Below are 5,742 nucleotides of genomic sequence, written 5' to 3'. Positions count from 1 at the left end.
CACCCCCACCTCCACCTCCCGTCCCCCCAGATCTCAGGTGTCGGAGTTCTTCGGGCTGGACGGCGCTGTACCAGTTTTGCGGGCTGCTGTCGGGCGTCAGCACCGGACTGAGAGCTTCCTCCTGGCCCTGACCGACTCCCTGCACACTCTTCACGATGTTCACGGCGTTCACCGGCAGCTGGAGCAACTTCTGCATGGTGGTCATCATCAAGCTAGTGTGAAAACTTTTGCACCTGTTTAGATCCCCTGAGGCAGGTAAACGCTCACACACACCTGTAGAATCCGTTTCAAAAGCAAGCAGACCGTAAACTCCAAAGTACAAGCATGTAACAGCCTGTTGTACTGAATCCTCAGGTCTGGTCTTCAGCTGTCAACTGTTTCCATCTCAATGCAGATACGGAGGCTCTTTGTCTTTTCCGTCTTTCGCGTGAGGCGGCCCTGAGAGGTGAGGAGACGAGAAGGGAGGTGACAGCAAAAGCTGTTCTCATCCTGCTCAGAGCCGACTGATGGTGTGATTAAATGTAAAGATCGGTTAGCTCATATCACATCAAACCGTTCAAATTATTATTATTGTTATACTTTGTTCTCAAATGATTAATGTTAACAACATCAGCATTGGTGACTATGAGTATAGTGTGTATTAGCGTGTAGATTTCAATTTCTAATTAAATGTGTACTAATTTTATTCATTTTAATCTAAAATTTTACATTTTGAATGAATTTTGAATACATTTTTTTTAATCAGTTTTCTCATATGTGACTATTTTTTCAGAGAAACAACAGAGGCAAAGTGGCTTAAATTATGCTTTGAAAGAGCATCATTCACACAGCCATTCATGAGGGTTAGCGTACCGTAAAGGTTGCGTTTGAACGCTGTGACAGCAAAAGCTGTTCTCATCCTGCTCAGAGCCGACTGATGGTGAACACACTGCTCTGATCGCTGAGCAGAGCTAAACCCCGCCCACCAGCACCAGACCCCGCCCCTCACGAAACACACGCTCGGTCTCTCCCTCTCCTTTCAATCACACCATCGCTCTTTACCAGCTCTCTGGCACATTTTTCTGTCCCTCGTCCTCTTTTCCATTGTATTTTCTGCAACGGTAGATTGCCTCTCCCTCTCTCTGATATGACTCAGCTAGAAACGCTGCTCTGAAAAAAGGCTTTTCACAGGAAAACCCCTATGTTGGGATGTCGGCTAGCACAAGCACTGTATTATTATTCGCTTTGAATGCTAAATAAAGATTAAAAAAAAAAACACAGTGCAGATATTCACACGTACAGTCATTCATTTTGTCTTGAGTGTGCACACATTCTGCTCCATTCACATTCGGTTTCTGATTCTTGACTCATTTGATTCATTTGAAAAAGGTTCAAATATTTCTTACACAAAATTGGCTTTAAAATGTGAAATAACAGTTTTTTGCATGCAAAACATAGTGTTTGTCTAGCTCAAATTGGTTTTAAAACTGAGTGAAACTGAATCTGAGTAAAAGCAACTGAATCTAAATTATAAACTAAATCAGATTGATTCACTGATTTCATTCGCTTTCATTCTGACTGATACAGTTCAATTCAGTAAGTTTCAGTCTGTCCAATTCAGTTTGATTAAAATGATTCTGTCAATACAGTTTGATTCATTTAAATCAGTGTGATTCCGTTCCATTTATTATCATTCTCTCCGAATCAATGATGATCAGATTAATGAATCAATCTGCTTCGATTCAAATCACTTTCATTCTGTCCCATACAGTTTGATAAAAATCGAATCAGTCTCATTCTGTCCAGTTCAATCTGATTTAGCTCAATCCAGTTTTTTTCTGTCCAATTCACTTAAAAAATCTGTTTAATTCTATACAGTTTGATTTATTTGAATAAGTACTATTTAGTTTGATTCACTGTCATTCTGTCCAACACAATTTGATTCAATTTGAATCAGTCTGATTTAGTTTGATTCAGTTTCATCCTGTTCAATGCAGTTTTCAATTCAGTGCTTCAGTTTCATTCTTTATGACATTTTTATTCAACTGAATCAGTAAAATTCAGTTTGATTCATGTTCATTCTTTCCAGTACAGTTTGATTCATTTGAATCCTTCTGATTCAGGTCCATTCCAGTCAAATTTAGTCTGATTAAAATGATTCTGTTTTATTCTGTCTGATACCGTTTGTTTCATTTGAATCATTATGACTCAATTTACTGTTATTTTGTCAGATGCAGTTTGGTTACACTTTAATCAGTCTGATATTTTATGCTTGACACAGTTTGATCAAAATGATTCACTGTCATTTTGTTCACTACAGTTTGATTCATTTGAATGAGTCGCATTCTTCTTGTCAGCATGTGACGTGGCGTTTCTGAGCCCAGAATAACATGGAGAAGGGAACAGCCGAATTCAGACAGATGCAGAATTCACACTGCAGTGCTAAAAGCCACTGACCTCTAAAGAGACATTCTCCTGCGGCAGAAACCCCCAAATCTCTCTAAACTCCCATACAGAGTCTGTCTGATCTCCAGTAATCTCATGAATACTTGAGGGTGATTCTCTATAGATTAGCATTTCTGCTTCTCTGTTTATTTAGCTGTTAACGGAGCAGAGATGGAGAGCTGTACAGTAGCAGATCAGAGGGGCAGGTTGCCAAGGCAACAGCATGTGAGAATCGCTCGTCTTCATGTTTACCATGGAACCAGTGGAACTGCCATTACTCACACACACACACACACACACACACACATCCTGCAGTGCAACAGTGTCAGAGCTCTGTGACAGCAGAGCAGAAATTCGAAAGTGATGATTATGCAAAGAGAAAAAATATTTATGTCAGCCTCTGTCACATTTGTGCCTCATTCACAATAACAACAGCATGAAATGCATTCACAGTGCATCTCATATTCATACCATGACATATTTCTAAGAGAAAGATAATATTAAGTGGGAAATAATTGAGGACAGGGAGTGTAAAATATGTTAGGCTATTATATTATTGGTTATTATTATTATGATTATGATTATTATTATTGGTACAAGAACAGGAAAGTTGCTTCAGAAGTTATTCTGATAAACATTTTTTTTATAATAACGTGGACTGATGAATAAACTAAAAACGAAATAATCCATACATCCTAAAAAAAGTATCACTGTTTCCTCAAAAAATATGAAGCAGCACAACTGTTTTCAACATTGAATCAATGTTTCTTGAGCAGCAAATCAGTATATTAGAATGATTTCTGAAGGATCATATGACACTGAAGACTGGAGTAATGATGCTGAAAATTCAGCTTTGCATCACAGCAATAAATGACATTTTAAAATATATTAAAAGATAAAACAGCTATTTTAAATTGCATTAACATTTCACAATATTACTCTTTTTACTGTAGTTTTGATCAAATAAATGCAGCCTTGGTGAGCATTAGAAAGCTCAAACATCTGAACAGTAGTGTAGCTATTGTACACAAATAACCCACCACCACAGAAGCTCATTGTACATCAGTTCGGTGAGCGTGATTTGACCAAGTACAACATGTTCCTGTATCAACATCCTTGTCGATCCAGGAACAACAAAAGATGTTGATCCAGGAACATGTCTTACTTGGCAAAATCTCAGCGACCATATCAGTTCACATGGTATATCAGTGTTTCCATCACCATTAAATAATATGAAAAAAGAATAGATATATACTTCGAATTTCAATTCAAGCACACTATTATGAGCATCGTCGAGAAGTAAAGCAGCAGTAAAGTCAGGTTTGTTGACATGGGGTGTGTGAATCGTCTTTATATTCAAATGAATTCAAGTGACACCCTAACAAAAGCAATGATGTGAATAAATGTGCGTCTGGCTCCCTCTGCTGTCTGAGAGAGAAATGCCGTGAACTAAATGATGCCCAGTGAAAGGCCAGATTTATCCAAGCAGTTTTATTTCCGTATCATTTATATACTATTATAGCATTTATTTATTAATATTTAGTAATTTTGTGATGTGCTTTTGTCATTTTCATTTATATTTAGTTTATTTTTTATTTAATTTATTCTTTTTTTTTATTTACGTTTTCTGTTTTAGTACTCTTAGTACTTCAATTTATTTATTTCAGTTAGTTGCCAAGGCAACATTTTTAATGTGTTTACATATTTTAAGTTTTTCAGCAGCTTTATTTCAATTACCAAAAACAATTATTTATCAATTTAATCTCAGTCTTAGTTAACTATAACAACGCTGGATTTGACAAACATCAAAAACACAACAGATAAATGATCAAATATACATTTCAAGTAAATAATATTAGCACATAAACACTGAAGCCATCAGCTACAAGATGAGCGCGTCACACGACCTCAGCAGAAACAGACCCGAGCCTTGATATTCTCCACACACCAGACTGATCTGAAGCACCTGCCTCTAAATATAGCCACAGACAGAGAAAGAGAGTCTGCCAACATTGATTATCAATCTCAGTTAAAGATCTAATCTTCAGAATCGTCACATCTTTACAAGAGACAGAGGTAGAATAGAGGTGGAGGAAGAGGAAGAGGAAGAGGAAGATGTAGATGCCAGCTTCAATGTAAAGATGTAAAATCCTGGGTTAAGGTCACATTTAAGGCAACATTTTCACATTTGTAAGTTTTGGTTCCCAGAAAAAGAAGGGGGAAAAAACTTCACTATTTACTTTACTAATTATTTTACTAATTTTAGTATTATTTACTACTGTAGTATTTTTTAATATTTTGAATTAGCTTTTATTTTTATATTTACAGTTTTCATTTTAATTTTATTTTGAGTAATTTTGTTATGTGTTTTTGTCATTATTATTATTAAAAATATATTAAATTTAGTTTGATTGCTAAACTGAAATATTTTTCACATTTGTAATTTTGTGCTTCCAATTGTGGTGCCAAAGTTAAAGAGTGTGAATTAAAATCCCAGAGTAAAGTGTGAAACATGGACAAAACCAACTCTACATTATCTGATTTTGGTTTTTAGTGTGTGTATGTATATATATATATATATATAGTATTATTTATATATATTTTTTTGTACTTTGGTTCCAGTCGTGGTGTTGAAAGTGCTTTATAAATAAAGTTTGAGTTGAGTTGAGTTGAGTACTGTGTGTATATATATATATATATATATATATAGATATATAGATATTTTTCCTTTTCAGTTGTGGTGCCAAAGATAAACAGTGTTAATTAAAAACCTAGAGTAAAGCATAACTATGTGAAACATGGACAAAAACAACTCGCAGCTTATCCCAGCTTACAGTTTTTTGTTTCCCAGAAGGTTCTGGGAAGGTTAGCTAATGATAATAAAAATAAAACGTAAAAATGGCATCTAGAAAACGTTCTGTATATAGGTTATCTTAAGGTTATTACACAAAAAAAAGTATGAAACGGTATGGGAAGGTTATTTTATGTAATTAAAATACAAAATGTCGCTGTATTTAATTGCATTTTATTTTATGTCCTCATTTCCTTGTGAAGTATCCAAACACAGGATATAAACGTTTTATTATATATCATATTTTATCTGTACTGTAGTGAGATATCCAAAAAAATATAGCGAAAAATAATTAAATTTAGCTTCTAATTTTTAGTGAGAAAGATTTGAGAAATCACTTTAAACTGTAACTAAAATACTAAAGTTCACTTTGAGATGCATGTAATTTTATGTCCACAATTTAGTATGAAGTATTCCAAAATAGGACATAAACAGACTATTTTAAAATATTTGTATTTTTTTTCATA

The 5,742-nt window shown here is 34.9% G+C and overlaps 1 protein-coding gene across 2 annotated transcripts in view; it reads right to left on the bottom strand.

Moving 5' to 3' along the window:
• The window catches only part of LOC107738653 (AP-3 complex subunit beta-2-like), a 35,933-nt gene extending 35,063 nt beyond the window's left edge, over positions 1–870 (bottom strand). For both annotated transcript variants that reach the window (XM_016550437.1, XM_016550438.1), the window contains exon 1: positions 853–870. The gene's annotated coding sequence lies outside the window, so the exon portion shown is untranslated. The remainder of the gene's footprint in view (positions 1–852) is intronic.
• Positions 871–5,742: the final 4,872 nt, after the last annotated feature.

This window comes from Sinocyclocheilus rhinocerous, unplaced genomic scaffold (assembly GCF_001515625.1).
Source record: "Sinocyclocheilus rhinocerous isolate Xijiao unplaced genomic scaffold, SAMN03320098_v1.1 scaffold2149, whole genome shotgun sequence".
Lineage (NCBI taxonomy): Eukaryota > Metazoa > Chordata > Actinopteri > Cypriniformes > Cyprinidae > Sinocyclocheilus > Sinocyclocheilus rhinocerous.
The sequence above is the reverse complement of the archived record's forward strand: the minus strand, read 5'-3'. Positions and strand labels throughout refer to the sequence as shown.